Source organism: Sus scrofa, chromosome 5, assembly GCF_054392235.1.
Source record: "Sus scrofa isolate SSC_HxYL_T2T_F1_AM1 chromosome 5, Sscrofa_HxYL_maternal_Yorkshire_Landrace_v2.0, whole genome shotgun sequence".
NCBI lineage: Eukaryota > Metazoa > Chordata > Mammalia > Artiodactyla > Suidae > Sus > Sus scrofa.
This window is the reverse complement of record NC_139387.1, coordinates 94,595,717-94,614,616: the sequence shown is the minus strand read 5'-3', so window position 1 is coordinate 94,614,616 and position 18,900 is coordinate 94,595,717. Positions and strand designations below refer to the sequence as shown.

Sequence of the window (18,900 nt, the reverse complement as noted above, 5' to 3'; positions counted from 1 at the left end):
CCCCCCAGATGTCCACCACATGAGCAGGTGATGAAATCTTGAAGACTGCGGAGTCACTCTTTTTTTTAGAGATCCCTGCTATCGTGACTATGTTATCCTAGCAGATTTGTGTATAAATGTTGAGCCCTACAATTTGCATTTTCTAAACCATAAAAGCGCTTGGCGAAGCAGAGCATCAAAGAAAACTGGTGCTCTGGAAGGAAGAGTCTAGGTCCTTCCTTAGGCAACCACCCCTGGAAGGCAGCTCCTAGTGCTTCTCCAAAATCCCTGAATAAGATAGCCCAACTATCAGTAGCTCTTGACTATTTTTGTAACAATACTATATATAGCAAGACCCAAAGACGAGCTCATGTCATTATTTTCCAGCCAAATCTTGACATTTCCAGAAACCAGCACATTTTGTGAACTGTTACATTTTAGAAAAAGGAAAAAAGAGATTTATAATGCTGTTGGCTGCGCGAAAATGATCAGTTCACACGGGCTGTATTGTTACAATGTAACAATGATCTTAAGCTTCTAAGCAATGTCCAGATCAGCTAACTAGTTATCACTTTCTTTTCTTTTCTTTTCTTTTTTTTTGTTTTCTTTGATTTTTTTTTTTTTTTTTTTTTTTTTTTTTGCCAAACCTACAACATATGGAAGTGGCCGGGCCAGGGATCAAATCCGAGCTGCAGCTGTGACCTGTGCCACCTCCATAATCCACTGCGCCAGGCCGGGGATAGAACCTGCGCTGTCACAGAGACAGTGCCGCATCCCTAACTCCCTCATTCTCTGTTTTTTCAAAGATGCCTAAAATAATTTGGGGGGGATTCACTCCAAGAAGAGGGAAAGAGGAGTGCTGGTGCTGGAGAATGTTTTCTTTAGTGACTTAACCATCCAGACATGATGGAAGACGTGATGCTTCATTATTTTGAGTTCTGCAGTGAAGACAAGAGAGTTGCCAGCTTCTCTGGGAAAATCACAGCACTCTCCCTCTCCCGACCACTGCCAGGCTCCCTGCGCATGAGGAGGGAAGGCTGGAAGGACAGGGTCAAGGGTCCCTAATGCTCCACCCTGTTCCCAAGATTAGTAGCCTGATGTGTCATGCATGTGTGAGAAGCAGTTGCTGATGATGCAGTGAGAGAAGGAGAGACGGACTGAAATGATGTGTGGGAGGCTCTGGGACCCGCAGAGGTTTCGGTGGGACAGGGGAGCAGAAGCAGTGGTCACACTGCAGAGAGTTTGGAGAGGGGGGCTGGACATGGGGGCCACAAGGGGAGAAGCGTCTCGGAGCCTTTCCCTGGGGTGCACCGAGGGAGGCAGCCGTGCCTGCAGCTGCTGGAGGGGGCCCAGCCCTGCTGCATTCAGACAGAGGCAGAGGGGAACGTGCACGGATGCTCCCTTTCTGCCAGGAAATGCCCGACGCTGCAGCTGGACTGGGAGGCCCAGTGCAGCTGTGCAAGTTTCCCGGTCCCCACGGTCCCTTGGGGAGCCTTCGGAGAGGAAGGGATGGTGTCGCGGCCACACCTGACCCCACCCGGGACTCCTTCCTCCCCGGGCCCTGGTGTCAGCGCCGTGTGGGTGTGCACACGTGCAAGAGAGGCAAGGCAGATGTGACGCTGACGGTCTTTTGGGAGGGTGGCGCTTAAGGAAGGGCCCATAATTGTGAAGCGAGACATCTTGCTGGTTGCCCTTTCTGGAAAACGTGCTGTGTCCAGCTTTTTAATAGCAGAGCTTTAAGACAACTTTGCTTTTATTAAACATGTTTTATCTTGCCCATTTTTTTTTTTTTTTCTAATGTTTCCACTGGGTGGTGCTGCAGGAATTCCTACCTTTTGCCTTGGATCTACCCTTCCCAGAAAGACGCCTCTAAAGCATAATAGGAGGAAGTCCTGATTTAGAAAGATTTTACAGTTTCAACACAATGGAAGCGTTTGGAGGATGCTTTGGCAGGAAATGTTTCAGTTTCTGGATGTGGAAAAACCACCATCATTTTGTATCATGCAAAAGTGCTCTTACTGGCCCGGCCATATACTTATGACCTTCATATTATCTTATTATTTAGCACAGAAAAGCTTTCAAATTTATCTGAAAGGTTATGGTTTCATTCTAGTAGAAGTGGTATGTAACGTTTCCTTTGTTTTCACTTTTCATAAAACCAAAGTAAGCAAATAAACATTTTCCAATGTTGAGGCAACCACGGATTTCAAAATTCCCTCTCTGAAGGCTTTATTTGAACCTGAAGGCAGTATTCCTTTTTTATTTTAAAAATCATTTAGGAGTGCCTGTGGTTCAGTGGTAACAAACCGGACTGGTATCTATGAGGACTCGGGTTCGATCCCTGGCCCCACTCACGGGGTTAAGGATCTGGCATTGCTTTGAGCTGTGGTGTAGGTGGCAGATGCAGCACAGGTCCCGAGTGGCTGTGACCCCTAGCCTGGGAACTTCCAGATGCTGCGGGTGTGGCCCTAAAAAGACAAGAGACAAATACATGTATGTATATAAAATTTATACAATGTGTTGATCTAAAGGATATCTTAGATTTTTTTCCTTTCAAAATGCTTTTTTCTTTTTTCTTTTTTTTTTGGTGGGGACCACATTCGAGCCACATGGAGGTTCCCAGGCTAGGGGCTAAATCAGAGCTGTAGCTGTCAGCCTACACCACAGCCGCAGCAACACCAGATCTGAGCTGTGTCTGCGACCTACACCCCAGCTCACAGCTACGCCAGATCCTTAACCCACTGAGCAAGGCCAGGAATTGAACCTGTGTCCTCATGGAGGCTAGTCAGATTTGTTTCTGCTGAGCCATGGCAGGAACTCCCTCAAAATACTCTTGAATTGTTAAAAAGTCTTGTAGTTTGCTAACCCTCATATATGGAGGGGGATAGGGTTGGCCTTTCTTAAGACGTTGAAACAGCCCTGCCTGAGATCACACCACTCTCTAAGGCTCTGACTATGATGGGAATTATATGTTCTGACTTCCAGTGTTTCTCATTGCACAAAGGCTCGAATTTTATTAATATTAATAGGACAAAAATTTGGGTAAAAATTTTTCATTCAAAGAGGCCTATGAAATATCAGACTCAAGGTTAGGGTGGGGGGAAGAATAGCTACTGGAAATTCAGGAGCTGATTACATTGCAGCCCAAATTTAAGAACAGTGAGCAAGAGTTTAAGTTTTCCTGGATGCAAAGCACCTTTTCATTTTATGTGCCAGTCACGAGACTCCATGAAACCCCCAATTTTCCTTTCCTAGAGCCTGAAACAGGGCTTCCCCCGAGGTGTTTGTTTTTAAAGGAACGTTTTTTAGCCCCTTCGGGGGGGGGGGGGTCCCCCAGTGCCACCAGTCACGTGGTCTCGGTGGGTTCCCAGCCCATCCCTATTAGCGCATAAAGGGTTTCTTAGGATTCATTTCGAGTTACATGAAATGCACACAGGTTTGGGCCCCGCTCTGGGGCCAGGCTCCCTCACCTGCCTTTCATGTCTTGCTTTCCTCCTCCTACAGCCCCCGCCACTGTGGGCGCCCCAAGTGGGAGGATGAGTCCTTCCTGTTGAAAGGAACCGAGTCACAGAACATTGCGTCTCAAGGCCTGTCTTCATGACCAAGAGGCCACCTCGATTACTTAGCGTTGGGTGAACCTGCCACCTATCTAAACCACTGGCAGATCCTCTGAAAGGGAAACTGGTCTTTAAAAAATGAAAAATGATGGGGAGATGGGTTCAAACTGTCTTAAAACAGAAGCAGTTGGAACAACTGAAGTCACAGATGAAACCAAGCCAGCAACGAGCAAGGACCATTTCTGATGCGATGGCGCGTGGCGATGTTGTATCACCCTCTGAGTTGAAATGAGACTTTTCGTAGCGATGAGATGTGCAGATAAGAAATGAAACCTCGGCTGGGGGCGGTGGGTTTGACTGTGCGTGGTGATGGAGAAGCTGGGCTTTGGAGCCAGGTGCCCTGGATACACGTCGCTATGTTCCCATCTTACTGCCCCGTGGCCAGCAGCATCTCATTCTACCTCGTAAATCATAACTTCCTTGTGGACACTTAAATTTAGACAGTGTGTATGAAGCCCTCAGTCTGATGCCTAGTACATAGCAAATGCTCATTGAATGTTAGCTTTCAAAAAGCAAAGCTCCTAGAAGTTCCCGTGTGGCCTAGTGGGTTAAGGACTCAGTGTTGCTGCAGCTGTGGTGCAGGTCACAGCCATGGCTTGGATTCGATCCCTGGTCCCGGAACTCCCATATGCTGTGGGAACAGCCATCGAGGAATAAATAGATAAAGAAGGAAGCTGGAGTTCCTGTTGTGGCGCAGTGGCAATGAACCTGACTAGTATCCATGAGGACGCAGGTTCGATCCCTGGTCTTGCTCAGGGGTTCGGGAATCCAGCATTGCCAGGAGCGGTGGTGTAGGTGGCAGACGTGGCTCGGATCTGGCGTTGCTATGCCTTGGGCGTAGGCCGGCAGCTGCAGCTCCCATTGGACCCCTAGTCTGGGAACCTCCATATGCCACAGGTGCAGCCCTAAAAAGCGAGAAAAAAAAAAAAAAAAAAAAGAAGTAATGGATTCTGGGGTAGGAGTCCTAGAGAATTCCACGGACACTGAATATTGCTGCCAGGGAAAGATTCACCAACATTTCCTTTAGAATCGGGCTCTTTGAGACCCAGACACTATCTTTAGGATTTAAACATATCTTTTTTGCCCACTGGAGAATGTTAGATTCTCAAAAAGGGTCCGTGGACCGAACATGGAAGAAGATACAGCCCCGGAACGAGGGCGTGTGTGGCTCTATTTTCTGTGGATAATTACGTGCTTTGGGTTGACTACATGAGATTGCTGGTATTTGTTTTTGATCCATAAAAAGTTTCACATAGTCCAATCTAGTGGTTGGTGACGTGGTTGGGAAACATAATTTGAAATAGCGTCATAATGAGGAGACGATAATAAGAGACGTGGCTGGTTAATTTTCCTATGTTATTTATCAAAGCCGTGAAAGTTAAAATTCGTCAGGCAGCCCTGGTCCGCTAGGAATCCTTGTGATACAACGTCTGCTGTGTTAGGGCTTATGAAACCCTCTTGACTTTTCACTGGGGACTTCGTAGTAGTTTTATCACGTTGAAAGTGTCATTTTTCTAGCTCCATACTTGTTTGATCCAAATGACTACTGTTAGGAGAATTTGCTTAGTATTTTTTTTTTTTCCCATGTGGAATTCATACAGTTAATTACTCTGGGGAAGAAAAAAAAAAAAAAAAAAAGGCTTGATGAGTTTCCCTGGGCAATAAGAAGAGCAGTGTTCTTTCAGAAAGCGGGGCTTGGCCGTCGTGGTGAGGGTTAAAACAGAGCTGACACACAAGGCAAAATGAAACCAGAGCTGCAATTACTAAGTGGGACAGATGTAGGAGGCCAGGTTTCCTGTGGCCCATTTTCCAGTTTCCTGCCTGCAACCTGCAGAAGAAGAGGAAGCTGAATGTTACCAAGTCTGAGAACTGAAGGGGGACGTGCCTCAAGCCAGAATTAAGATCCTGGCAAACAACACAAGACAATGAAAAACCATTGCAAAGAAAGCGACTGTTCGGGTTCTGGTCCAGAAATGTCTGGGAAGGAGCCCCCATCGGTTTCAAGGAAAAGCCCTGTCAGCAAAGCCCAGGCTTCCTCGTGAGACTCGATGGGGGGACCTGGGGCTGCCCCAGGTTGTGGGAGCCTCTGGGTTTTATAGCCCTCCTCGTCTTTCAAGACGTGGTCTGCTTTTTTAATACAGTTGGTTACCTGAAGAGATTTTTTTCCCTGCAGGGCCCAGGGCTTTCTGAGTCTGTTTCCTGGGCTTGTTGATATATGAGAGAGGTAGATGGGGTGAACCGATGAGCCGTAATGAACTACAGCCCCACTTGGGAAAGGCTGGGTGACCAGTTGGCCGCTTTGATCTAGCGGGCTTGTGTTCCCTTAACTGCCCAATAAAATTGTGTCTGCTGTTTTCAAAGAAGAGACGCCACAGTTGTCCACGCTTGGAGTGGCTTCCTGGTGCGCCACGTGGGGCGATCCTGGAGAAGTGGACGAGGCTTATTTTTCTCCCAAGGAAGAAGAAGAAAAAATTCTCCTATGTCTGGGTCCTTGAGCACATGATCCAAGAGCCTCTGAGGTCAGAGGGTACAGTCCCTACCTTAAAGGTAAAGAAATGGACACTCACGGCTCACTTTTGGCAAAGAATGCCTCTTGTTTGCCAGCTGTCATGTTGGACTTGCTGGGGGGCGATACGGTTGTCACGATGGCCAATGAGGAAGAGTCCCATTGGCGGACAAGGTGCCTTGTTGAAGGCTTCGTAGAAGCACAGATGCAGGCAGCATCTAAGCCTGGTGCAAGGCGCACAGCGTAGGAGGCACAGGGCCGAGCTCTTCCCCTGCACCGTCTCATTCAGAGCAACGGGCTGCTTTCAGGTGCTGAGAAGTAGGAGGTGCTCCCGGGACAACCAGTTATATATTTTTTTACCCTGTTGATGGATCACCGCCCCTTCTTCCAGCCCAGAAAGAACAAACTCAGGACCAAGCACGTGAGGAAGTTGGCGGATGTTGAGAAAGCAGGGATCCGGGCGGTATCTGCGAGGCAGCCTAGGGTGAGAACAGGTCCCCTCCTGTCCCGCTGGGGGCCTCGTCTGAGACTGGGGGAGAGGATAGGGCTGGGTGGGGGGTGCTGGGTGGGGTGGGACACGGCCTGAAAATATGGATGTGGGAGGAAGCTCAGAGGCTCAAACACACTCTCCCAGCTGGAGTTAGGTGGCCGTCCATTTACTTTTCCAAAGGAAATTCACACATAGAAAAGTCACCAGTGAACCGGCCGAGTGGCTTCTCATTTACCCACAGACAACAGTTCCAGAAGGAAAGAGGGGCGGTCATATGTACAGTGAACAGCCGATGATGTTATTACAGTGGCTATCAGTGATTTCCTCTGAAACAGTCATTCTCTTCCCTCGGATAGAAGTGTGATTTGAAAAACATTGCAAACTGTAACGGGTGAAAAAAAAAAAAGTAGGCTGAGCGATGGCCGCTTCCCTCTCTTTTCCTGTTCACTTTGCTCTTTAAAACATGGACGGTCTGTAGATACTCACAGGATGAATAAGAACACGAATAGGTTTTAATAGATTAAAAGAGCTTTGAGGGACCTGAACTTGGCCTCACAGATCAGCACTTTTTTTTTTTTTTTTTAAACATGCGGTGGTTGACAAGAATTAAAATGCCAGGAGTTCCTGTTGTGGCTTAGCTGTAACAAACCCAACTAGTATCCAAGAAGACGCAGGTTTGATTCCTGGCCTGGCTCCGTGGGTTAAGGATCTGGTGTTGCCCTGAGCTGTGGTATAGGTCACAGACGTGGCTCGGATCCCATGTTGCTGTGGCTGTGGTGTAGGCGGGCGGCTGTAGCTCCAACTTAGCCCTTAGCCTGGGAACTTCCATATGCTGCGGGCACGGCCCTAAAAAGACCCCCCCCAAAAAAAAGCATTAAAATGCCTTTCGGAAATAAAGTTTACTAATCTGTTTGAGCTTCTCAAAAATAACAAAGGCTTGATTTAATTTGTGCTGCTTAGGTTACCAAATACTAATCTTTGTTTACTTAATGCCCTAAAATTTTTCTATGCTTAGTTATTGCAGACATAGTATGAATTATTGTTTCCCAATTCCTTGCCTGAAGTGCAAGCTTGGTTGGTTGTTTTTTAATAAAACGGTTTTTGACCTTCCTTTGAACATTGATTAATATAGTAACACATAGCAGACGCTGCTCTGGACAGGGGAGTGGCACTTCAGAGAATTTTCACTATTAAGTATTCAGACGCATCATCCTCGCTTTTCTAACTGAAAATTTTAACGAGCTAAAAGATGTGAGCATCTACTTTGTTTACTTCTTACACAGGCATTTTTCTTCTTTTCTCGGGCTGTCTCATTTCTTTCTTTCTTTTTTTTTTTTAAGTTGGCTGGTTTCTCTAGTTCCCATAACATGTAAGCTTTACAAAGATAATCATTCTGAGCCCCCTCAACTCCCACCTAGGGTAACTTAAAAAAATGAAACCAAGAACATGCAAAGAGAAGTGTTAGGTTGCCACGGATTTGGAGAAGAGCAAAGAAGCGGGTATTTCGGCTTCTAAGAATGGCAGCAAAACCCTCATGCTTTGCATAAGGATTCTGTGCATCTCACGGTAGGATTTCTGGCGCCACCTTGTGGCAGACAGAGAGAATGCCGGCCTCCAGGAAGAGGAAGGCAGCTCGTACCTAGGAAGAAAGCGGCAGCTGGAGGAGAGACAGGGACGGGTCTCTGTTTGGGGCTGGGGTGTGAAGCTTAAACAGTTTGGTGAAGCCGTCTGTAAGCCCCCCACAAGGTTATAAATAAGACGTCACAAAGGCTCCCAGTCTTGTTCAAGGGATGATCTTTGAGGCATCCGCTTCTATCATCAGTATCACTGTGAGACCTCCTTGGTGCAGGGTGACAAGGTGATGCTGGCAGCAGCTGGAGGCTTGGTGGCGTTTGATGGAGCACAGTAACCCCTGCCACTGGGTGGCCTTAGTTTTTTGTTTTTAATTGAGGCATAGTTGATGTGTGATATTCTGTTAGTTTCTGGTATACAATACAGTGATTGAACATTTTATGAGGCTATACTCCTTTTATAGTTATTATAAAATATGAGCTAGATTCCCTGTGCTGTATGATATATCCTTGTAGCTTATTTATCTTATACATAATGGTCTGTACCTCTTCCCCCCGCCCCCCTCTCCTTGCCCCTCCTACATCCCCTTGCCCCACTGGTAACCGCTGGTTTTCTGTATCCGAGAGTCTTGGGGGGACTTTGTTTCCCCAAGGTTGTCTCTGGGCAGATGGCACGTCTGGTTCATTCCAGACCCCCCACTGCTCCTTTCTTTGACCTTTGTCCTTGCTGCCCCCATCCCTGTCCTGTCTTCCTGTCCCACCTGCTGTGGGCTGGGCCCTTTCACTCTTTGCTCTTCTAAGGTGGCAGAGGGTTCATCCCTTGCCTTCCGGCCACTGGAACCTCAAGCACTCCCCTGCCGAGACTCCCTCTGGCTCCACGACTCCGCGCACTGTCCATCTGCACCAGAAGCTGCTTTTTATGACCCAACAGAAGCCAAATGTTCACGAGGAAAGGGGAGAAATTCTGGGCCAGCTCTCTAAGCAGAACCATTTCCATAACTCAGTTTGCAGCTGTTGAAGGAGGGACAGCACATCCCCTTAGGCCTCTGGAGAGCCTTCTCCAGCCAGCCCGACCCTAATCCCGACCCTCACGCCAGTTCTCTGCCCTTGGTGGGAGGCGGTGTTACCGGCTGTGGCCTGTACTAACCTCAGTTTTATTCATTCGTTCATTCGACAATTATTTATTGAGCACCTACTATGACCTGGCAGTGATCTAAGAGCCAGGGCTGCCTTGAAAAGCAAAACGAAGGCCAGAACTCAGGAAGTGAACATTTGAGAGCCGTGTTTTTCACACCGTCTGTGGAGAAGGACCAAGTTTGCAGATTTCTCATACGTTGTGGGCTGATGAGTTTGGAAAATACTATCAAAAATAAATCACTAGGAAAATAAAATGAAAAACAAAAATACCAAAGTACCAGCCCCGTTTTTAACTTAGAGATTTAGCAAGCATAAGATTACGTTTCAATAAATAAGAATAGTAAGTTCTCATCATGGCTTAGTGGAGACGAATCTGACTAGCATCCATGAGGATGCAGGTTCAACCCCTGGCCTCGCTCAGTGGGTTAAGGATCTGATGTTGCTGTGAGCTGTGGTGTAGGTCACAGACATGGCTCGGATCTGGTGTGGCTGTGGCTGTGGCGAAGGCCGGCAGCTACAGCTCCAATTCAACCCATAGCCGGGAACCTCCATATGCCGCGGGTGCGGCCCTAAAATAAACATGAATAAATATAATGGGGAAAATAATTACAAAAACTACATATTCATTCAAAATGCGCATCAAAGCAATTAATGTGGAGAGTACTGTTAATATTGGTAACTCTTGTCCTTCTGTAATTTTAACCAAACAAAATGTCATAAGTGAAATAGAGATTCACCATATTAAATACTTTAAACAAACACCGAATGTATTAATACTTCACTTTTACTGCAGCAGATAGTTTAATCCAGGTTGGATATAACAGTGCTACTTGCAGGCAATGATGTCTATAAGCTGCTTCTGTGTTTTGTTTTAATTACACTCAAAAGAAGTCCATTTCACAGACGTATGTTGACCAGAATGGAAGGAGAGATTTTCCAACCTATTTCAGTCATGGACTTGGAGAACAGACTTGGGGTTGCCAAGAGGGAGGGGGAGGGACTGGGAATTTGGGGTTAACAGGTGCCTTTGGAATAGAGAAGCAATGAGATCCTGCCGTGTAGCACTGGGAATTACGTCTGGTTACTTATGATGGAGCATGAGAATGGGAGAAAAAAGAATGTATACACGTGTGTGTGACTGGGCCACCTTGCTGTGCCGTAGAAAACTGATAGAACGCTGTAAGCCAGCTCTAATGGAAAAAATAAAAATCATTATAAAAAATAAAATAAACCCACTTTGGCACACTCAGGGTATTCATTTTTTAACTTTCATCTAAAATGTACCAAGTCTGCCAACTTTTCAAAATTCATCTTCATTCCTTGCTTAGTTGCCAGTTCCAACAATTCACCTTCTGATGTTATGGTTACATTTAAATCAGCTTTTAATGAAATCAGTGGGTTCTAGATTTTTACACACTTTTGGGTTACAGTTGAAAAATTAACTTTGAACCTCACACATTTTAGCATATGGTCCTTCTCCAGGATTCTGACTGCTCCATAGTTTGTGCCAACCAGACGAGCCTACTGATCGCATCCTTGGATGTGGTGACAATGTGATGACAGCGACAAATTGCAACACTTTAAAGTTTAAAGTCTCTAAACACTTTATGTATGTATGTATGTATTTATTTTGCTTGTTAAGGCTGCACCCATGACATATGAAAGGTCCCAGGCTAGGGGTCCGATTGGAGCTACAGCTGCCGGCCTACGCCCCAGCCACAGCCACGCGGGATCCGAGCCACATCTGTGCACCAGATTCTTGACCCACGGAGTGAGGCCAGGGATCGAACCCGCATCGTCACGGATCCTAGTCGGGTTTGTTAACTGCTGAGCATGACGGGAACTTCTCTCTAAACACTTGAAATTTCGGTGCTTATGTCATCGTGGACTGGGGGCAGCAGTTTGCACGGATGTTGGCCACGCAGGAGCAGACTGTGCTCTTCTACAACTGGGCCTCACTTTTCCTCATCTGCAACGTGGGAACAATAATTTAACTCAGGCTGTTGTGCGAATCCAGGGAGATGTTGCAAAGTGCGGGCACATGGCAAAGGCCTCATAGGCAATACCCAGCAGGTGCAGAGAAGGCCGAGAGAAGGCTCTTATGATTGGAAAAGACAGATTAAGGATGGCATGACCCACGCTTCGAGACAGACTGTGGCAAGTGCTATAAGGCCCGTTGGCATGAGTGTGTCAGCGCGTGTGTGCGCTTGTGAATTGTGTCCGTCTGGGAGGATCTGGGTGGCTTTTTGGTATTCTCAGTGCTGTGCATTGTCCTTACTGTTTGAGCCGCCTGGTTTAGCACAAGGCCGGTGGCTGAATTTTACTGCCCCCACCCTGTCTCATGAGTGTTGGTCCTGTTTCCCACTCCTGGGTAGGGAGCAGCTTTCACTTCTTTTGTGCAAGGTGTCCAGTGCCACCCATCCCCACCCTGTGGTCGAGGAAGTGTGTGCATGGGTTTAGCTGGTATGCCCAGAGGATTGGTGGCTAGTACCCTTGACCCGACGGAGATGCCAAGGCTGTGATAGGGCGGCATGGCCTGAGGGCTCTCACAGGGCCGAGGGGGGCACCAGGGATCCGTATACTCAGTCTGTAGCTTCCTGCTCTTTGCGCCTCCATCCAGATGAGAGAAAGACTCAAGGATACTGTTTGCATTTCTCAAAAACAAAAAGAGGAATTCCCACTGTGGCTCCATGGTTAAGGACCTGGCATTGTCTCTATACGGATGCGGCTTCGATCCTGGCCTCCCTCACTGGGTTAAGGATCTGGCATTGCCACTCCGTGCAACATAGGTCACAGATGCATCTTGGATCTGGTGTTGCCGAGGCTGTGGTGTAGACCATCGGCTGCAGCTCTGATTCCACCCCCAGCCCAGGAACTTCCCTATGGCTCAGGTGTGGCCCTACCAATCAAAAAATAAAATGAAATACATTTTTAAAAGTAAAAAAAAAAAAAAAAAGCAAAAAGAGTTGAAAACACAGAGTAAGGTGGAAAGTAGCCCCTTGGCATCTGCCTAAGTGTCCCTGCCATTCTGTGCCAGTGGACAGACTTTTTACTCTCCACCACCACGCGCCCAGGGAATGTGCCTGGGGCTCCATCCTCACAGGCAGCGCCATCCTGGCTGTCCCTTGGGTCGTCAGTTAGACCCCTTCTCTGTTCTCTCCCCAGTCCAACAGCTCTCATCCACTTGACTCCCTCTCCTGCTCCAGGGGCACAGGGGCAGATGGGGGCAGAAGGATTAGCTCCGAGGGAGGTGTGAGCACCCAAGGGCCACCTTTGCTGGAGCTGCAACATCTTGGAGGCCTCAGGCTAAGCTTTTTGTTTGTTTTTTTTTGTCTTTTTAGGGCCACACCCGCGGCATATGGAGGTTCCGAGGCTAGGGGTCCATTTGGAGCTGTAGCTGCTGCCTAACCCACAGCCACAGCAATGTGGGACCGGAGCCTCATCTGTGACCTACACCACAGCTCACGGCAACACCGGATCCTTAACCCACTGAGCGAGGCCAGGGATCGAACCCGCGTCCTCATGGATGCTCGTTGAGTGCATTAACCACTGAACCACGATGGGAACTCCAGGCTAAGCATTTTAAACCAGTGTTTTTTACACCAAACTTAGTGTATATATGCTCAGGGATCTGAATTTTCTGCTAGAATTTTTTTTTTAATTTGTTGTCTTATTTATTTATTTTTTAAAAATCGCTTTACAATGTTGTATTAGTTTCAGGTGAACAGCAGAGTGATTCAGTTTTGTATATATTCACATATAAAAATATATTTCTATATGAATCTGAAAAAGAGTCTTTTCCACTACAGGTAATTATAAGATATTGACTATAGCTGCCTGTGCCACACAGTAGGTCCTTGTTGTTTATCAGTTTTGTAGGCAGGAGTGTGTATCTGTTAATGTTCTTTTACTTTCTGATGGTAGTCTAAAAAAAAAAAAGAGACGTCATTATACTCCAGGTCACCTTGTAAACAGCAGTCACCAAAGAGCTGAAGCTTCTCCCTGGATTTCAGTGCCTGTATTGGGGTCATTGCCTCATGAACAAAGAACCAGCGTGGCTATGGGATCTAAATGTTGCTTTTGAACTAGGTCAAAGCCACATGCCCTCACAACATGTCTATGAAGCTTTCCCTGTTGCTTAAAAAATAATAGTAAACATTTGAATGACACGAACCACGTACCGGTGTGGTTCACGTGCCTGCTTGGTAACTCATGTCATCCTTGCCAGAGCCCTGGAAGAGGGATGCTTTTACTGTCATTGTCCCCCTCTTCTCATTGAGGATGTTGAGGCACGGGGAGGTGAAGTAACTCACCCAAAGTCCCACCGCCAGGCAGGACGGGTACTTGCATTTGAACCTGGAGAGTCTGGCTCTGAGTCTGCTCCTGCCCACTGTGTTGCCTTCCCAAATAGACAGAAGGGGTCGTCCTCCTACCTGCTGCACGTCGTAGAGAAAAAATTGGGCTTGCATTGTCCAGACTAGAGAACAACCCCTCTGGATGATGTGCTTCTGATTTTAGGGACGCTCTCTTCCTGTCCTGTTCCTTGTAAGTAGCTGAGAGCAGAATGGCCATTGTCTGTCAACAGGCACATCCCATCTTAGGGTGTTCCGCCGACGCCTCTCGTAGCCCTATTTATGCATGTATTTCAGTATTCCTAAATGATACATGCTTTTATTCTTCAGAGTCTTTGTTGATCTCGTTAGACCATCTGCCAGGTTCCCTGCTTGACTGAGTGAAACAAAATCTTGAGCATGTCTTCATTTGGAGCCATGACTTTACCCATTTGGAAAGTTATGTTTTAGCAAAGGTGCTTCTCAGGCCGTCCGTGCCTGGCTGCTCACACAGCCCAGGCTCCCACCCTCTAACCCCGCTCCGCTTGCGTTTCCCCGTAACCCTCTTCTGCCCGCATACTGTGCGTTTTGATAGTCAGGTGTTTGCAGTTTACGGCCTGTCTTCTCCCGTTGGGGTGAAAGCTCTGTAAGGACCAAGCTCTCCTCTCCTTTGTTTTCTCATGTGCCCCAAACACCCAGCTGGTGTCTCGGAATAAAATGGACACTCAAAAAAAGAAATTGATAAAACTGGAGGAAGAGTTGAGTCTTTAGAGGGTATAATCCCATACATACACCTTACTCGAAATACCGTCCATTGGCTCAGTCATTGCCATAATCTTCTGGCTGGTTGCCCTTCAACAAAACCTCATGTGTCATACACAACATTAATGGGGGTTTGTTTTTTGTTTCTTTTTTGCTTCGTGGGGCCACACATGTGGCATATGGAAGTTCCCAAGCTACGGGAATCAGAGCTGCAGCTGCTGGCCCTCATCAGAGCCACAGCAACACAGGATCCGAGCCCTGTCTGTGACAGCTCATCACACTGCTTAGATACTTAATCCACTGGACAAGGCCAAGGATGGAACCCACATCCTCATGGTTGCTAGTTGGGTTTGTTACTGCTGAGCTATAGGAACTATAATTGGGTTTTTTTTTTTTTCTTCAAAATTAATTGTTAATTTGAAGAGGGTGGGAACAATCTATCATATACATACTTTTCTTTTTAGGGCCACACGGTGGCATAGGGAAGTTTTCAGGCTCGGGGTTGCATTGGAGCTGCAGCTGCCAGCCTGTACCACAGCCACAGCAACACCGTATCCAAGCCGCAGCTTGTGGCAATGCAGGATCCTTAACCCACTGAGTGAGGCCAGGGATTCAACTCGAATCCTCACGGATGCTATGTTGGGTTCTTCACCTGCCAAGCCATAACCTCCCTTTAATAGAAGGAATTGCTCTTCCTTCTATTAAAGGGATACTATAATAAAAAAAATTTAGTGAAGATGATTTGTCAACGTAGGAACCGATTTTTTTACCTCCTGCTCCTTTAAAGGAGGTATGTGTGGGAGTTACCTGGTGACACAGTGGATTAAGGGTCTGGCATGGTCACTGCTGTAGCTTGCGTGGCTGCTGTGGCTTGGGTTTGATCCCTGGCCTGGGAACTTCCACCTGCTACCAAAAAAAGAGGAGGAGGTATGTGCGTGATTCAGATTTGACAGACTGTTCTGAATGCTCCAACTATATTCCGCTGAGGCAAGATCTAGGCTATACGTTACAAAGGAAAAGGAATAGGTTGGGCCGGTAGCAGGTAGCTCTGTTCTCCAGAGAGGCCTGGAGGAGGTCTGCCAGCTGCTGTGACGATTGGCTTTGGTTAGTTCCCAGCAGAAGTGGTGAGCGACCACCCACGGCTGGCAGCGGGTGCAGGTGCAGTCTGTGGGGTAAGAAAGCATCTGACATTGAGGATACTTCTTCCTGTAAGAGCAGTGATGCTTTAAAAGTGGACCTTCCTAAATTAACAGTGCAGGGTTTGATGTTGCGTCAAGAATGACACTGCAGTTGCTGATAAAATAGCATCCATTCAAAATAAGGTCTGGGGCAGCAAGGAGCAGCATTTTCGAACTAGCAGAACATTTGATTTGGAATTTCTTTTTAAATTATAGCATGTCCTTCATGGGCTGTCTATTTTAAGCAGAGGGTTGTGGGAAATCGGTGAGAGCAGGTTAGGCTGATGAAGCATTTTGTCTCGAAGCACACCCCCATTTGCATAATAAGATTAAATATAACTCTCAAGTATCAACACTTTCTTAAAATTTTTATTTAATCAGGGCCATAGAATGCTGTCTGAATTACACACATTCCTTATGGTGGCTGCCAGAGAAATCGGATTTTATCGTACCCACATTGCTAAGGTATAGGACTTTAGGAGTTCCCTCTGCAGCACAGTGGGTTAAGGATCCAGCCCTGCCGCAACTATGGCTCAGATTTGATCCCTGGCCCAGGAACTTCCATATGCCACAGGTGCAGCTGGGGGGTAAAAAAAAAAAAAAAAAGATACAGGACTTTGCAAAGAATCCTAGGCATCACAGAATTAAGTTTTTTAAATGCATTTTTTTTTTTTCTGGCGCAGAGCCTTCATTTGGATAAATTTGCTACTATGCATTGTTGGTTAGGGGAGGGTCCCTTGCTCAGTCCCCATGTTAGGCTCGTTTGCTTTGCCATTGTCCCTGAGGGGACACAGTCTGTAGCCGGCAGAGGTGTGATAGAATGTGAAGCATGGTCGTATGTGAAAACAGCTGTGGAAGAGATGAAACGTCATCAGAGTTACACTAAATTAAAATTAGAACTGAAGTCCACGGAGCAGTGCGTCCCCTGAACGGCAGGGTTGAGGTCGGGGGAGCTCCGTGATTCCCGGTTCTCAGCCAGTGCTTCCCCTTGGCCCCATTCATCTGTTCCAGAAATCTGGGGGAGCCCTGATGAGGGGGTCCCTATTGTCACCACTTGTTCCTTTGCCGTGTCACTCTCTACTCGTGTATGTCTCCCTTTTCTTTGCTTCTCTCCTCCTCCTCCTCTTGGCAGAGGTCATGGCCACGGCCATTTCTGTGGCCCACTTTTAGCCCTTTGAGGAAGGACGTGATGGCTGATGCCCCACATCTCAGGGCATGCGTTTGCAGGTCTAGACACACCTCATGATTATGAATGGAAGCCCACAGGGTAAAGATATAGCACCCCAGCAAAGTGAGAATTTTTTGAGATCAAGACACTACTGGGCATTGTAATTGCCACCTATTGCTATGATGCTGCTGCATAACAAATGGCCCCCGGAGTCACTGGCTTACCACAGCATTTACTTTTCTCCATGGTTGGCCTTAGGGATGCTGTTTTAGATCGTGGGTTGTGGGTTGATCTCAGGATGGCTCCACGTGTCTCATTTTGGGGCAGCTGCTTCCCAGGAGTATCAGGAACACAAGCGTTACAGTGCAAACATGGGGAGACGCTCAGATCTCGGCTGAGCATCAGCACATGGTCACTGCTGCACAGCATGCCAGGAGTCGAATCAGATCACACGGCCAAGGCCAAATTCAGTGGGATAGGACAGAAGTCTTCCAGCCAGTGTAGGCCCCTGCTGCCCGGTCCCTGGAAAGGGAGGAGGAAAGGATTGAGAAGAGCACGTGTCCAGTCTCCCACGTGGGTCCTTGTCATTTATGCCCAGAGCACGTGGCTCTAACACACGGGGTTGGGATGCCACGGAAGGGATTCCAGGAAGCACAGGAAGCTCTGCAGGGTCCTGGTGGATCGAAGCGCTAAGTGTCAAACGCGTGGCGATGTTGGCGTTGCCCTCCTGTCCCATCTGGAATAGGACCGTTGGTGTCCACTGAAGGTAGGGAAGGTGCAGGGGGCTGATCACTGTCCTTCCTGGCCCGGAAATCCCTTCTGTCCAGGCTCTAACCTCCCTGGCCATCTTCTCTCCTTCGGAACACTGTCCTCTGAGCCTCCACTTCAAGTTGCAAAGAAGTTAGAAAGTCGACTCTTTGAAGTGTTTGGCTGAGGACACACCAGAGGAAGTGAGACAACGTTTGCAGTTCTGCGTGCCAATGATGGGAAGAACGTTGTGGCTCGTCCCCAAAGACTGGGAAGGGGCAGTTGGTCCGAGGAGTGAGAGCCTGCGGGCTGCTGCGGATGCTCTCCGTGGCTGCACTTACGAGACTGGGGAGATGCAGAGGCGGCGTTGATCCTGCGGTGAAATGATTTACTGTCTCCTAGACTGAGTGGCCATTGTGGTGAAGGTTGATTTCTGTAAAGAGTATCTCCTTTAAAGAGCCGTAAATAAAACGCCCTGTGGGCATTCAGAGAACATTCCTGATCTGCTTCCCTTTAACTGAGAAACCCGCATTGCTCAGAGAAACAATAAAATATATTCTTTTGGCGAAACATGTGAAAGGAAATAAGGAAATGAATACTCATTGGAGGGCTAGGTATTTTCACATCCATTCCCATGTGGAAAGGGGGAAAAAGGGTCTGTCAGGCCGACAGCTGCCCTGTTAAGACGAAGGCATGAGAGCTGTAGCGCTGACCCAAATTTGGGTGCAAAGAAGCCCCCCGAGGCGGTGCCTCTGGCTTCTGGGTCTCCCGGAGGCACAGGTCTTTCCCGCGGTCCTCGTGTTGCGGTCACACCAGCTGCCTCCTGGGTCTCAGCGTTTCCTCCCCGCAGTCCCCGGGGATGGTCCCTCGTTCACACTGGCTGTGTCCCCACCTCGCAGCTGGCCTTGAAAGCTTCTGTCAGTGCCACGAGCCAACTTGCCACCCTCCACCCTGCTGCCCTGGACCCTCAGCCCTGGGTTTCCCAGATCAAAACCCAGGGCACGTCACCTGTCCAAGCATGACGGTTGATCCGTGGTGAAGCTTTTGAGGCCAGCCCAGCCACCTCTTCTTTATTTTTATTTTTTGCTTTTTTTTTTTGTAAGGGCTGCACCTGTGGCATATGGAGGTTCCCAAGCTAGGGGTTGAATCGGAGCTGTAGGGCTGGCCTACACCACAGCCACAGCAACACATGATCCGAGCCGTATCTGTGACCTACACCACAGCGCACGGCCACGCTGGATCCTTAACCTACTGAGCAAGGCCAGGGATCAAACCTGCAACCTCATGGTTCCTAGTCGGATTCATTTCTGCTGCCCCATGACCGGAACCCCACCTCTTTTTTTTTTTCCATGTAGCAAATGTTGAGAAGACAAATGGGTTGTTACAGTTGTTATTTTTAGAATCAGAACCCGCT

The 18,900-nt window shown here is 47.7% G+C and overlaps 1 protein-coding gene across 1 annotated transcript in view; it reads left to right on the top strand.

The window, feature by feature from the left end:
* Positions 1-18,900, top strand: part of ELK3 (ETS transcription factor ELK3) — a 69,095-nt gene that overhangs the window by 11,707 nt on the left and 38,488 nt on the right. The gene's annotated exons all lie outside the window — the stretch shown is intronic.